Source organism: Thamnophis sirtalis, unplaced genomic scaffold (genome assembly GCF_051295495.1).
Source record: "Thamnophis sirtalis isolate CommonGarterSnake01/CBP01778 unplaced genomic scaffold, rThaSir2_p1.2 scaffold_2, whole genome shotgun sequence".
Classification (NCBI taxonomy): domain Eukaryota; kingdom Metazoa; phylum Chordata; class Lepidosauria; order Squamata; family Natricidae; genus Thamnophis; species Thamnophis sirtalis.
Window position 1 is genome coordinate 18,144,027 of NW_028261382.1, and position 16,778 is coordinate 18,160,804.

Genomic DNA, 16,778 nt, shown 5'->3' on the forward strand with positions numbered 1-16,778 from the left:
ATGGGCCCATTTCAGTGGTGGGTTTCAAAAATTGTTCGAACCGACTCTGTGGGTGTGGCCTCCTTTGTGGGAGTGGCTTACCACCCGTGTGACCAGATGGGAGTGGCTTGCCACCCATGTGACCGGACATGAAGATGCCGACGACACTTGTCAGAACCACCTTAAATTACTTCACACACAGGACTGGCATGCATAAGAATATGATGTAAACTTGTTTTTTAAAAGGCATCTTTGGTTTGCGTTAAAACAACTTCAACACACGCAATGTTCTGATTGCAGCACAAACGCAGTAGTCATCCTTACCTTTCACAGAGGCACTGAGTTTTATAAATAGGAGCATGATAGTGTAGAATAATCATATCCAAGGACCAGTGCTGGGTTTCAAAAAAGTTTGGAACCTCTTCTGTAGGTGTGGCCTGCTTTCCGGGTCCACTGGTGGAACCTCTTCTAACTGGTTTGGTAGATTTGATGAACCGGTTCTACCGAATAAGTGCGAAGTGGTAGGAACCCACCTCTGGCCCATTTCCAGCCTCCAGAGCCCCAGGGAATCCTTTTTCATTCTTCCAGAGGCTCGAGGAAAGCCTCCAGGGAGGGCGGAAAATGGGCCTCCTAGAAGTTCCAGAAAAACTCCAGAGAGCCTCCGGAGCTTGGGGAGGGCGAAAACATCCCCCCTCCATGGTGCAGGAGTCCAACTAGGCCAGACCCACCATGGCCACGCCCACCCAGCAACTGGGTAGAGAACCCACTGCTAAAACTTTTGAAGCCCACCCTTGATCCCAAGGGCTGAGAGGAGCCTCTCAATCCAAGGGTTTCTTCAGAGCCTCTTCTGAAGACCTTCCTTATAAATCATCTCTGGATGTTTGGCGTCTTCTGGGTTAGCCTTGACCCAACTGTCAGGATATCCAAGTTCAGAAGATCCTTCGTCTTCTTCAGTGGCAGCATCAGCTGAAGAAAAGGTACAGGGAGTAAAACAAGAAAAAAAAATAAAGAATATTGAATTTGGGGAGTCCGCTATTTCTAACCACCCTAACCATTATTCTCCCAGTATTTTCCCATCTGGAAAGACATGCTTATGTAACCCTGCCTCTTGTTTCTGATCTTTGCATTCTGTCGAAATTACAATGACTTAAATTGCAAAAAAAAAAAAAAAAAAAAAAAAAAACCTCAACCTTAGCATAGCATAATTAAGTCTAAAGGCATTTGATTTCAATAGTAGCTCACATCGTGCACCATCATGGCCTCTACACCATTTTCAGGTCTTCACCCTGTGTATGAAAAGTTGTTTTTCCTCTTCAGGGGAAAAGAAAAAGATAATAAGCTTCAAGGAGAACATGTTCTGTATGTCACCAAAACCAAAGATGAAAGTACCGTTTAAATGAATAAACATATTTCTTTGAGGCATTTATGGTGTTTTTCATAATGGGGTATTGTAAACAAAGGCTCACCAACGCCCACTGTTATGTCGGTGGGAATATTTGTCAGCATCAATTTTCCTAATTTGCTTTCCAAAGGTATCGGTATTAGTATTTGTTTGATGTTTTGCAAATTTTTCTATCAGCCGCATCAATGAAACACTAAATCCGTCTTCTTTTGAAGATGTTTTCACAGCAGTCTGGCGTTGTCAACGTATATTTTCTGAACATTCTGCAGCACAGTGTTTCTTGGCACCGTCTTATTGCCAAAGCTAATGAGCTTCCATGGTTCGCAGGGATGAAGGCAGAGTTTATTGCAACTACCATAATATACAATCATTGCAAGATACAAGGAAGTAAGTTTCGTTCTGACCTAGGCTGCCCAAAAGCATGAAACAAACTCCTTGCCCGACAAAAACCCCTTTGATTAATTGACTGTGAATTCTGCTCATTCACCTCCAGCAAAGTCTTTCAAGGGAGGATTTATAGTCACAGAACTTATCTGGCTTGGAGAGCTGCCAGGCCGATATCTACAAAACTTGGCCAGGAATCTCGGAGAGTCATGAGCCAATTAAGTGAACTAATTGTCTCCTGCAAACTCACGCCCCTTTCGCTCCTCTTTTATTCCCTCTGGGAGGGGGCCATTCATCATCCACTTGTGGCCTTACTCCCAAGTTGACCCCTGTTCTTTAGCTGTTCCCTTCGTCTGGCAACTCTGCGCACGGGCACACTGGGAACAGGCTCCAGCTGTTCATCTGCCTCACTGATGTCTGACTCTGAAGACAGCTAATAACTGGCATATGGCCCTGGCCCCCTCTTTGCCTCTGACACAGAGCCCTCATCAGAGCCTTCCCCAGACTCCAGGACTGGCCCATTTTCCTCCCCAACCTCCTCACTGTCCAAATCTGCTGCCAGCTCTGCTGGCTGCTGGCAGGCCGCAACAAATTTGCTCTAGTGGTTGAAGCATCAGACTAGAAACCAGGAGTTCTAGTTCCACCTTACATACAAAATGAAGAGGATGAAGTTGGACCTGCCTGTTATGACCTGTCAGCTGCTGGCCCCTCCAGCGGCCGCATTAGACGAGAAGGTGGCATGGGAATCAGAGGCAGCATCAAGGCAATCTGAGAGCTCCAAGGAATAAGAGGGAATTGAGCTGTCAGAGAGAGGGAGGGAGGCAGGGAGGGAGGGAGGGAGGGAGGGAGAGGCAGAGCCTGGGCTGTCCATCAGCCCTCAGATGGACAGTCAAACCCTCCAGGTCTGGAGGTGGATGATGAGGAAGAGGAGGAACCGCTGGATGCAGTGCCGGATGCATGGATGTGCAGAAGGCAGAGGAGAGGAGAACAGTGGAAATCTATGGGCTGATCCTTGGGACGGAAAAGCCATCGCTGCTAGTGAAGCCTCACCCTAGCTCTGGGGATGAAAGGCAGAGGGCAGAGATGAATAGATGTGGCAGACAACTATTCATCAGACTTGTTAGCCTGCTGTGTGTGTGAGAGAGAGACTTTTTGCCGGGGCTGCTGGCGCTCATAGTAAAGGAACCATTGATTTAACTACAGAGGGTTTGTCGTGCTTGGGAGCCAGGTCAGAACATTGTCATTCTCTCACACACCTCTAGGGGGAAAATAAAAGAGCAAACTGTTTTCAAAGCACCTTTGAACTGCAGGGACTTATCCAGGCAATCACTAGAAGTCAACGCTGACTTTAAGGCACCCTTGGAAAGCAATCACACTTAGACTTATATACCGCTTCACGGTGCTTCACAGCCCTCTCTGGGCAATTTACAGAGTCAGCCTATTCCCCCCTCCCCCAACAATCTGGGTCCTCGTTTTACTGACTTTGGAAGGATGGAAGTCTGAGTCAATCTGGTGAGAGTTGAACTGACGAACTGCTAGCAATCGGCAGACAGCAGAATTAGCCTGCAATACCGCATTCTAACCACTGCGCCACCACGGCTCTAATCATAATACTAACAAACAAAACACCATCACAATTCACAAAATCCCCATCAGTCAATTGCAAAAGCAGCTTTACTTGAGACAACTTACATCCTGAGACAATGCTTTTTGTACAGAGTAGAACAGCAGAGCTGGGAGGGACCTTGTAGGTCATCTAGTCCAGCCCCCTGCTCAAGCCCTATTATTAAGCAACAACATCTGCCCATCCCAGGTTCTTGGGAAGGACCCACTAAGTTGCACAAAAAAATGCCAACTCCAGTCTGAACATCTGGCTGATTACGAAACCAACCCTAACATATGACACTGGCGAAAATAAGTTACCCTTTGACCACAAAATGTGTATAAAATTCTGCTGCATTTTCCAACTGGCGTATCAACCGGTAATTAACCAATTCTAAACTTTTCTCAATTTTGTGTTATTTTTTTTTAATAATCTTCTCAAATGTGTTTAACTGTCCTTGTCCTTTCTGAGATTTTGCCTGAAAATGAAAATCAGAGCGAGTTCTAGTGAGCAGATTTAAGTGCCATTATCTCTTCCCCAAAATAGCAAGTGGCCTAAATCAGCTTCCCGGCTGAAATTGCCTCTTTTCAGCATAAGAATTTTCGTTCATTTTAATTGTCGTTCCTCTGTTTTGCCTGAGAGCTGCAGCACTTCACTGCGTATTGTTCCCATTCCGCTCAAACCCAAATAAATCCTGTTCTTCTGCCTCCCAGACCCCCTTAACTATACAGCATGGCACAAGAGGTAAACAAGGGATGCCCTGATATTTCTCACGGGCTGTAAAGGGTAAAGTGTCTAGTTTTCTTGTTTAAGATCACACCTGCATCCAAAAATTGCAGTCAAGGGATTTGTGCTGCCTTTCTTCTTCTTGAGCAAGATGCCAGTGTTGAAACATATGTGGAAAACATAATTTAAATAACTTATGAAGATGTTTCAAGGTTTAAACATTTTCTAAAGAACAAAAAGTCAAACTAATTTTCTTTCTTTTTTCTTTCTTTTCCTCCCTCCCTCCATTCCCTTCCTCTTTTTCTTCCTTCTCTTTTTCCTTCCTTTTCTCGTCTCTTCCCCTTGTCCTTCCTCCTTTCCTTCTTTCCTCCCTTCTTTCCTCCCTTCTTTCCTTCCTTCCTCCCTTCCCCTTCTCCTTCCTGCCTTCCTCTTTTATTCCAATATAAGTGGATAAGTTCAATAGTTTATACAAAGCTATTGTTATAGGATAAGTGCAAAAGTTATTCAAAATTGGATGCCTATGACCATTTTAATGTTTCTATTCACTTGTGGGACAGAGAAAATTGGGTGGTAGGCTTTCTCAAGTAATCTCAGAAGGAAAAAAAAATACTCAGTCATTTTCCAAGGCCAGAACCATGGTCCCACAATTGAAAAAGTCACCTGGGAAAAGTTTCTGTTGGGGATATTCTCCTGGGATTGATTAAGAACATGGGAGCAGTAGCTGACAAGTATTGAACACAGTAAAGCATCAGATATTCATATACCTCTGATGTATACTGAGAAAGATGAGGCATTTTTCCTCACATAATTTGACAAGTACATTATTTGTGGTTGTTGTTCTGTTGCTAAGTTGTGTCCAACTCTTCACAATCCAATGGATCATCATATCACACATCTCCTATCTGTCTCCCAGAATTTGCCCAAATTCATGTTAATTGCGTTGCCTTCAGAAGTTATGGGTGCTTCATTACTGGAGGCTTTCAAGAAGAGACTGGACAGCCACTTGTCTGGAATGATATAGGGTCTCCTGCTTCAGCAGAGGGTTGAGCTAGAAGACCTCCAAGGACCCTTCCAGTTGTATTCTGATTAGGTTCTTATCATAGGCATCATGGGACCATTTGGTTCAGTGAGGGAGATGGTTCTTGTCCTCATTTATGTTTACTTTTTTAAAAAAAATAACTAAATTAAAAAAATAAGAAAAGAATAAAAAAAGGAAAAAGGAGACAACTATGTACCAAGCACATTTGTATAAATACCCATATATTGAAAAATTTGAAGCCATGATTCATTGCAGTCATCCATGGTTGATGTATATTAATTAATTCTACAACCCACTAAATAGTTAGAGCCATATATTTGTGTTTCTGATGTCGAACAATAAATCTTTTGATTATATCATTTCATTTATCATTTTTTACGCGTCAATTCATTTTCCCTGTCCTGCTACCCAGCGATGGAGATAAATCTCAAATTGTAATTTCTTCTTATCAAAATGAAAGAATATATTTCAATAAAGTATTTAGTTTCACTGCATCCCCATAATAGTCATTTCCAAAATATGGTTTCGTGTTGAACAGGATGTGATCTAATAGTTGTTGTACTCATTCTAGTCTGACTAATATTTAATTCACTCTCTCCAATTCAAAGTTTCAACATACCCAAAATAAAGGGAGAAAAAAAAAGAAAGGGAACATCAGCAATAAAAGCAGCTCTTTTTGTAAATGTTTCCACTTAGTCACTGTATAACTTGAGAAAGGATGAATATTTGATTTAGGAATTGAAGTTGCATCAGGCTGTTCTCGCTCTCTCTATATAAAAAAATCTGATTTATATTGTCAGTATCTTCTAATTTATTGTTGGTTGATCCTCCTTCCATTTGCTTGCTCCTCCTTCCTCAATCTTTGTTTCCTCCTGTTCTTTCCCAAAAATTTATTTTGTTTACTGTTAATATTCCTTCTCCCTCATTCCTTTACCCTCCCTACATATCACCCATAACGTACTATTACTTATATACATACATACATACATACAATACATACATGCATATTAAAAAGTTTTGCAATTAATTGTAAATAATGTATTGTTATGCCTGTATCTTTCTGCCTTTTGTCCTTCTAAGTGGTGAGTTATGTCCTGTTTTGGTTGCATTAATACCTACCTACCCCTCTCCCTCTCCCCCCCTCTGTGTGTGTGTGTGTGTGTTGTGTGTGTTAATATTGTAATGCCATTGGAGAGATTGAAAAGGCTGAAGACAGACATAGTGGCAATGCCTCCGTCAAATTGTGCTGACAAAGGATTACTGACAATATTGCCAAAGTGGTGTGAGCTAGTATAAGACAAACTATGTACCTTGACTTCAGCACTGATTCTTAACAAAATCTAGCAGGCTTTGTCCTCTCTTGATGATCCAGTTTTCCACCAATTTTGCCGTTTCATTTAGAAAAGCAAAAAAGAAAAGCAAAGAAAACTTGTTAAGGGCACTTTTATAACTTGGATTAAACCGTTCAACTGTACTGTTTCTATGAAATTTGACAGGCATCACTTTTCCTACTACTATGTTGGCTAAACTCTTCTCCAGATTTCATTTCATTCTGATATAAAACAAACAATAGTTATGAGTGCCATTATTTGTTTATGTTTCCCCTCCAATATTGGATAAAAGGAAAGCAAAACTCTAATTTCCCATAATCTTCTAAAATCAGATTTGAGACAATATATCTTATAGGAGTGAGGATGTGATCTCAGGTGTAGCCATTCAACTTATGTAACATACAATATTTAAAACAAGAAGAGAAGTATGGGAGAGAGGTAAGGAGGAAGGAATGAAGGAAAAGGGAGAGCGGGAGGGAAGGAGAAAGGACTAGAAAGAGGGGGGGACAAAAAGAGGAAGGAAGGTAGAAAAGAAGGAAGGAAAAGGGAGGGAGGGAGGGAGGAAAAAAGAAAGGAAGAAATAGAAAGATTGAGACACGGAGAAAGGGACACAAAGAAGAAGGAAAGAAGGAAGGAATACAAAGAAGAAGGGATGGAGGGATAGAAAGAGGAGGGAAGGAAGGAAGGAAAGAAGGAAGGAAAGAAGGAGAAGGGAGAGAGGAAAGAAAGAAGGAAGGAATAGAAAGAGGGAGAGAGGGAGAAAGGAACAGAAAGAGGAAGGAAGGAAGGAATAGAAAGAGGGAGGGAAGAACAGAAAGGGGAAGGAATGAAGGAAAAAAAGAAGGAAAGAAGGAAGGAAGGAAGGAAGGAAGGAAGGAAGGAAGGAAGGAAGGAGAGAACCAGGAAACAGCCACAAAACCAAATGATTTCCCTAGCTGTTCAGTCTTACGTGACATTGTTTTCAACTCAAACTGCAGCCATTAATAAAACTACAGGAAGAGTAAAAGTCGGAATTATAAATTAATGATTATTTGCTGTGTGCTTGAACACAACGTGTGGGCCACATTTTTACTGTGATGTTTTATCCTTATTTGGGACAACAGTAATTGGGTCTTAAACATGATAAACCATCTTGCTGTCTCGGTAGCAATAGCCTTCTGCAGTAGGTTTTTAAAGTCTCTCTCTTTTTTTTTTAAAAAAAGAAAAGGTTAATCAAAGCTAATGAATCTATTTTATCCATTGCCAGGAGTGTGTATAGGCATCAGTAGGCACACGTTGTGTGTCTTGTGTTGGATCACCAGGCAAAGCATGCAAATACCTTGAAGTCATATGCAATAAGATTATTTATAAAAGAGATGGCATCGTTGTTGTTGTTATAAAATACTGGGGTTTTTTAGGTTACCAAAGCGTTTTGGATTTTATTTTTTGATAGATTCTATATGCTACATTACATACACATATAGCATACATCACATACATAGCATATATACCATATATTACATACACATATAGTATATAGATAGATTCTATATGTTGTATGTTACATGACCATAAGGAAGGCTGAGCACCAAAGAATGGAGGTCTTTGAACTCTAGTGCTGGAGAAGACTCCTGCGAGTCCCTTGGATTGCAAGGCCATCCAACTGATCAGTCCTAGAGGAGATCAACCCTGACTGCTCTTTAGAAGGCCAGAGCCTGAAGAGGAACTCAAGTACTTTGGCCACCTAATGAGAAGGAAGGACTCACTGGAGAAGAGCCTCATGCTGGGAAAGACTGAGGGCAAAAGAAGAAGGGAACGAAAGAGAACGAGGTGGCTGGCTGGAGTCACCGAAGCAGGAGGCGTGAGCTTCAATGGACTCCAGGGGATACATTTACATTTATACATTTATTAAGATTTATAGGCCGCCCTTCTCCCTGAGGGGACTCAGGGCGGCTTACAATCATGGGAAGGGGTGCAATAATACAAGACAAACAGTGAGTAAACAAGATAAATAATAAAACACCAACTTGCATTCAACAGTCAACACTCGGGCGGGTAATTTAAGAACTTATCCCCAGGCCTGCTGGGAGAGCCAGGTCTTAAGGGCCGTGCGGAAGGTCTGGATGGTGGTGAGGGTACGAATCTCAACGGGGAGATCGTTCCACAGGGTCGGAGCTGCAACAGAAAAGGCTCTCCTCCGTGTAGTCGCCAGTCGACATTGACTGGCAGATGGGATCCGGAGGAGGCCCAATCTGTGCGATCTAATCGGTCAGAGGGAGGTAATCGGCAGAAGGCGGTCTCTCAAGTACCCAGATCCACTACCATGGAGTGCTTTAAAGGTGGTCATCAATACCCTGAAGCGCACCCAGAGATCGACAGGTAGCCAGTGCAGCTCGTGGAGGATGGGTGTAATGTGGGCGAACCGAGGTGCGCCCACTATCACTCGCGCGGCTGCATTCTGGACTAACTGCAGTCGCCGGATGCACTTCAAGGGCAACCCCATGTAGAGCCCATTGCAGTATTCCAGCCTAGAGATCACAAGGGCTCGAGTGACTGTTGTGAGAGCCTCCCGGTTCAGGTAGGGCCGTAACTGGCGGACCAGGCGAACCTGGGCAAATGCCCCCCTGGTCACAGCCGACAACTGATGGTCAAAAGTCAGCTGTGGATCCAGGAGGACTCCTAGATTACGGACCCTATCTGAGGGGTATAAAATTTGACCCCCCAGCCTGAGTGTTGGAATGTCGGCCAAATTGTTGGGAGGGAAACACAACAGCCACTCGGTCTTGTCCGGGTTGAGTACCAGTTTGTTAGCGCTCATCCAGTTCTTAACGGTCTCAAGGCCCTGGTTCATCACGTCCACCGCTTCATTGAGTTGGCACGGGGCGGACAGATACAGTTGCGTATCATCCGCATATTGATGGCATTTTATCCCGTGCCTCCGGATGATCTCGCCCAGCGGTTTCATGTAAATGTTAAATAGTAGGGGGGATAAGACCGAACCCTGCGGCACCCCATATGTTAGGGGACTCAGGGACGATCTCTGCCCCCCGACCAACACCGACTGCGACCTGTCCGAGAGGTAGGAGGAGAACCACTGCAAAACAGTGCCTCCCACCCCCACCTCCCACAGTCATCACAGAAGGATACCATGGTCGATGGTATTGAAAGCCGCTGAGAGGTCAAGGAGAACCAGGATGGACGCATGGCCTCCATCTCTGGCCCTCCAGAGATCATTGGTCAATGCGACCAAAGCGGTTTCAGTGCTGTAACTGGGTCTGAAGCCGGACTGGAAGGGGTCAAGATAGCTAGCTTCCTCCAAGGCCCGTTGAAGCTGGAAGGCCATCACCTTCCAGCTTCTGTCCTCAACCAGGGATGGTTGAGGACAGGAAAGTCTGGAGGAACCATGGGATCCATGGGGGTTGTGATGGGTCAGATATGACTTTGCAACTGCACTGTGTGTGTGTGTTTGTGTGTGTGTGTGTGTGTGTGTGTGTGTGTCAGATCTAGATATTACATTCAGATGTTCTTGACTTTTCCATACTGTGACCAGAAAAAAGAAGGCAGTGAAGGAAATGTACCAAATTTTAAGCATCTCATTTGCTGTTTGATAGCAGACTTCCAATGTTTGAGGGGCTGCCACATAGAGGAGGGGGTCAAGCTATTTTCCAAGGGACTCCAATGTCAAGCAAGGAACAATGGATGGAAACTGAACAAGGAGGGATTAAACCTAGAAATAAGGAGAAATGGAACAGAAGTTGCCTTCAGAAGTTGTGGGAGCTTCATCACTGGAGGCTTTCAAGGAGAGACTGGACTGCCATCTGTCAGAAATGGTGTAGGGTCTCCTGTTTGGGCAGGGTGGTGCTGGTGGACTAGATGACCTACAAGGTCCCTTCCAACTCTGTTAATCTGTTAAATCTCTTACAAATATGCTTAACCCAAGGAATTCATTTTGGGGGTTTGAGAAGCATATTGATCCATAAACTAACCAGGTTTATTACTGAACTGATTAATTCCTGTGTAATGCAGCCTGTAGACCATGGAAGACATCCCAGTATGTCACACTAAATAAAAATATCTCACGAATGTACAAATGAACAAACTCGCAAATCCACCCCTGAAGCCAAATGAACATATTGATTCCCTGGTTGGTATTGACATCACCTACTTAACCCACTTATCAATTTCTTGATTTCACTCCATAAAGTAACCCTACAGACTTGGGCTGTGGAATATGTCAACCGCAGACAAAACAAAACAAGACTGGAATTAATCCAGTTTAGTACATTGTATAATTGCAGTCTCTCAGTTCAGTTAACCTGGTTAACTCAATGGCTTGAACACAGCAAGTGAAAGCCAACTTTTGAGGACAGATTGCCTGGATGAGAACGAAATGCTCCAGAGCAGCATTTGCACAAACAAGTGCACCACACAAGGATTTTACGTTGTAAAATCCTTGTGTGGTGCAGATCAGAAAAAAAAATGATAATAGATATGTAATCTGCTGAAAAATACTAGATGCACAGAGCAGAGGGGAGGGTAAGAAGAAAGAAAGGAAAGGGAAAAAGAAGGGAAGGGAAGGGAAAAAGAAGGAAAGGGAAGAAGGAGGAGAAAGGAAGGGAAGAGAAAGAGGAGGAGTGTTTCTGATGATATTCTACTTTTAGGAGAAAAGGCTTTAATAAGCATAGAAAAAGCAAGGTATCTTTTAAATATATAGACTATGGGCCCTTTATACGCCATATTATTTTGTTATATTATGTTATTAATGGTTAAAATATCCATCCATTTGAGAAACGTTTTGGGTCTATCCCATTAGATGGACCATTTGACTCATTAAAACTAGCTTGGTGTTGTGGTGAAGGTGCTAGCCTAGGCACCTTAGGCATGAAAGGTAGTTGGGTTAGTTTGGGCCAGTCCATTTATCTCAACCCAACCCATTTCACAGGGTAGTTGTGGGCAAATAGGAGAAGGGAATATTGGATACAGGATGTTTGCCACTTTGACTATCCCCAAATATACATACATACATACATACATACATACATACATACATACATACATACATAACAATAACATCTTCCTTCTTTCCTTCCTTCCTTCCTTCCTTCCTTCCTTCCTTCCTTCCTTCCTTCCTTCCTTCCTTCCTTCCTTCCTTCCTTCTGTGCATTTGTCCATTCCCCTCCTGTTAACTCATTTTGCTTGCTTTCTTTAGCACCTTTTCTCTCCCACATTTTTGTCTCAAGAAGGGTACCCAGACTCTTGTCTGGGCTTTTTGGAAAACATGCATTTGAATGCTATTCTGTAATTCAAGTCCTTTGTTTTTGAGTTATTGTGTTTGCCAGGTTGAGCATAAAATGTTATACATCTGCTATAGAGCTTGTTGCAGCCTTTTCCCTCCTATGTGTCTTTCCCTCCATCCTCTCCACACTCTGTCTGACCCCCCTCTCTCTCACACCCACACACCAAGAGAGAGAGAGAGAGAGAGAGAGACAGAGAGAGACAGAGAGAGAGAGAGAGAGAGACAGAGACAGAGACAGAGAGAGACAGAGACAGAGACAGAGACAAAGGCAGAGAGAGACAGAGAGACAGACACACACACATACAAACACAGACAGACAGACAGACACAGAGAGAGAGAGAGACAGAGAGAGACAGAGAGACAGACACACACACATACAAACACAGACAGACAGACACACAGAGAGAGAGAGAAAGAGAGAGAGAGACAGTCAGAGAGAGACAGAGACAGAGACAGAGACAGAGACACAGAGCGAGAGACAGACAGGGAGAGGGGGGCATTCAAGGAGGGCAAAATGATCCCCATATGTGTTTGGCATTGAAAAAAATTATTTCTTCACTTTTTTCTTCTCCTCCTCTCTCGCTTTCCCTGGTTGGCCACAAACTCTGCATCAAACATCAACAAGCTCAATGTGGGAAAATGACACAGGCAAAGAATGGATCCTTCATTTGAATGCCAGCAACATGTTCATAAATGAAACAAAAATGTGGGTGTGAGAGGGGTGGGGGTATTGGCATCATGGAGTGCAGGGAAGACATTGCTGGGAGCGGAGAAACAGCACCTTGTGCAGGAATTCCATAGAAAGTGCATTCCTAGAAGTGTCCTCCAAAACATGGCTGCAAGTTGACTTGTCTTTACCTGGAGGTGGAATCTGGATCCTACTTCATTTTGTGATATGAAGGGAGTCTGTGTTTAGGGTTCCTGCTGAGTTTTCACGATTCCCATTTAAACCTTAGATAGTTGGTCAGAGGTTGTAGATTTTGAGAGTGGAGATTTGTTCTCTGAGCTTGTGGGTTGGTTTCCAAACATTTCCTTAACCAAGCTAGGTAACATCTTCAGCGGTCTCGTGATGGGAGGGTCACATCAGGTGAGGGTCTTGTGATGGGTCTTGTGAATCTTGTGATGGGTTTTGTGAGATGTGGGTCACAAGTTCTTTGGCTTGTAAGCAGAACACCGACATTGATTAAATTCCACTGAAGATGTTACCTAGACTGGTAAGGAAACTGTCAAGGTTCCAAATAATACCCTTAACGAAAGAAGACTCTGAGGCTTGAAGTTCCTCACAGTTTCATTTTATTAGAGATGCCATATTGGCACGTCTGGGAAATCCCAAATCTGAAAGGTCCCAGGTTTTCCCCACCCAAGTGAAAGTTCAAGTCCCTGCCCAGCACCCACATGTCCATCTCATGGCCCAATCAATGCACCGTCCCAACTGGAGATGCCTCCCAGTCACCTCATTGCAGCTGCAGGACAAGGTGTCCTTGACTCTCGGAGAAAGGAATGTTATTTAGACTAGATATATCTTCCATACTCCATATAATCCCTCCTCCCATTTTCCCACAGCAGAAAATATGGCCTGAAGGCCCAAATGTAAAAGATGGCTTCCAGGTAGGACAGAAACGCTCAGAAACCATCTCACAAGCTCAGAGAACAAACCTTCACTTTCACCCTACACCTGAGTTACCTTTGCCACTGTTGCAAATTGTAGATTTACTTTTTAGGATGGGACCAGAGGTGGTATTCAGCGGGTTCTGACCAGTTCTGGAGAACCGGTAGCGGAAATTTTGAGTAGTTCGGAAAACCAGTAAATACCACCACTCACTGGCCCCAACTCCATCTATTCTCTGCCTCCCAGTCCCAGCTGATCAGGAGGGAATGGGGATTTAGCAGTATCCTTCCCCTCCCATGCTCACCAAGCCATGCCCACAGAAACTGTAGTAAAAAAATTTGAATCCCACCACTGGATGGGGCTGCCTTCTTAAAAGCCTAATAAATAAATTAACCCCTCTTTTCTTTGGCAGCCCTCCAAGTATTGGAAGATGGCTATCAGGTCTCCCCTGAGCCTTCTCTTTATTAGGCTAAACAAACCTAGTTCCCTTAGCCATTCATCATACGATTAACATCCATTCGAAGCTTCAATCTCCACAATAGCTTGAAAATTATCAAAGCTTCCCATTGCAACCAGTTCTACCAGCCAGTGTAGATTCACAAGGGTGACAGTCAGGGGTGGGCTTCAAAAATTTTAGCAAGGGGTTCTCTGCCTAGTTGCTGGGTGGGTTGGCCATGGTGGGCATGGCCTAGTTGGCCTCCTACACCATGGTGGGGGACTTTTTTGCCTCCCAAGCTCCAGAGGCTTTCCTCGAGCCTCTGGGAGGGCGAAAACGCCCTCCCCAGCTCTGGAGGCCCTCTGGAGGCTGGAAACTGGCCCATTTCTGGCCTTCCTGAACTTCCAGGTGGCCCGTTTTTTGCCCTCCCTGAGTTTCTGTGTGCTCCCTGCACTTACCTGCATTCAAAACGGGCTGCGTCGAACTCCTGGGAGGGGCGGGGTGGGCAGGGCCAGCCAGGAGTGGGATTTGGGGGTTCTCCGAACTGCACAGAATCTTAGCTAGAGGTTCTCCCAAACTCCTGCAAACCCCCAGCAGCCCACCCATGGCGACAGTCTTAGGTCACCACGAGTGCTTAAGTGGCCTGCCAGATAACCACAACCAACATTCAACCATGCTAGATTTGAGATCTGAGGAAATCAGCTGTTGGCCTACAAAGGGAGCGCTGGTAAAGAAACATATTAGAAGAAGCTAATAAAAGAAAAATAGCAATGCTAATAGCCAGGCTCTGCCTGTCACAAGCCAGGACAAAGGATGAGTGATGGAGGAGTAACACCTCCTTCAAAAACTTTGGTCCAGCTGGCCCGTCTGGTAGCCCCTCATAAGGGCCCCTTTCTAGGGTTACAGGAGAAGACAGTCAACGGTTTTGAAGGCGGAAGACGCCCCAACGGCAGATCAAGAGGCAGAACCATCTTCTAGGAGAAGGGAAACTCTGATGACAAACCTCCACTGCCTTGTGGCTCTATCTACTCCTGGAAAAGGCTTTAGGAGTCAACCTCCAGGCAAAATCCCGAGTCGGAGTCCCGGAAGCAGTTTGTGACTGTGTGCAACCACGTTCTTGTAACTCCTGTGATGCAGCTGGAACCCATCGTATCGGCTCTGCCGTTCCATTGGACTATGTCAGCGAAGTAGAGAGGGGGGATCTGCTGCTTGGGTAACAGTCCATCCTCCATATTAATCTACCTAGGCTTTGTGCTCTGGAGAGGACACTCCAGCTTTGACCTCTTTCCAGAGCACGATACCAGAGTCTTTTGAAACTGAAGGATGCCAAAGCAATGCTAATAGGTGGCATGACGTCCATAAGTATTAAAAAACAAGAGCCTTTTATTGCCTTTAATTTTCCAGGGGGAAACTTTCGCTCTCCCCCAATTTTTTTCTTTTTCTTTCTTTTTGGTAATAGGTCAAGCAAAGACCGACATTAGCCCCAAAAGAAAAGTCTTCAGATTGGACCGTTGGTTCTTGCATTGAGGTGCGAGGAGGTGATGGTTGCTCATGCCAGAGAATTATTTTCGAAAAAGTAAATGAATGATGTCACCTTCAATCACTCCAGAATCACTGACTTACAAACTTCATTGCCTTTGGGTCTTTTATGGCTCTCTGGGGTCTTAATAGTAGGTGAGAAGGCAGCCATTGCCGTGGAAAAAATAACATTTTGCCAGTCAAATAACCTCTTTAAATTTCAGCCATTAACAAGGGTTTTTTTTTCTTTTCTTTTTTACAAAAATAAATAAATAAGCAATGCCAATAAGAAATTTGATTTGTACGGTACCCTTGGTAACAATAATCTACTAATTTCACCAGATCCCAGTAGGACATGCATAACTGTTATGGCTTATAAGGATATTCTCTTTCTCTCTCTTTCTGTCTCTCTCTTTCTCTCCCCCTCCTTCCTTCCTTCCTTCCTTCCTTCCTTCCTTCCTTCCTTCCTTCCTTCCTCCCTCCCTCCCTCCCTTCCTCCCTTCCTTCCTTTCTCTTGTTCTCTCTCTCTCTCCCTTTCTCTCTCTCCTCCTCTCTTCTTTCTATCTTTCTTTCTTTCTCTTGTTCTCTCTCCCTCTTTCTCTTTCTCTTGCTCTGTCGCTCCTCTTACATGCCTCTCATTTTTCCTAGTCTTTTTCCCAGTCCCTATTTCTATCTTCCCTCCCTCTTTCTCATTCCTTTCCCCCCCTTTCTTTTCATATCATCATCTCCTTCCTTCCTTCCTTCCTTCCTTCCTTCCTTCCTTCCTTCCTTCCTTCCTTCCTTCCTTCCTTCCTTCCTTCCTTCCTTCCTTCCTTCCTTCTCCCCTCCACTCTTCCCTCCCTTCTTAACTGAGAAACCATGAGAGACTAAACTTTGCTTTTAGAACAGAGACCTAGCATTTGAGGTTGGGGCAAAAGTTATCTGCTTGGACCTTTGATATAATTCAGGCTTTTGTAAACAGAGCTGGAGGATTAGATTGTTAACATGTCATCTTGTAGAGGACAGAAGAGAGAAAAGGGGAAGGGGTGGAAAGCAAATTAATGAAGATGTGCAAATCAGTAAGAATACGAATTCTGTCCTTGCACTCTTCCTGTTATCATTATTATTGGGAAAGCTGCAGGGGATAGATAAATGAGATAGATAGATAGATAGATGGATGGATGGATGGATGGATGGATGGATGGATGGATGGATGGATTGGATTGGATTGGATTGGATTGGATTGGATTGGATTGGATTGGATTGGATTGGATTGGATTGGATTGGATTGGATTGGATTGGACGGGACTGGAACGGAACAGAATAGAACAGAACAGAACAGAACAGAATAGAATAGAATTATTCATTGGCCAAGTGTGATTGGACACACAAGGAACTTGTCTTTGGTGCAGATGCTCTCAGTATACATAAAAGAAAATATGTTTGTCACAAATCATAAGGTACTTAGCACTTAGACTTATATACTTCACAGTATAT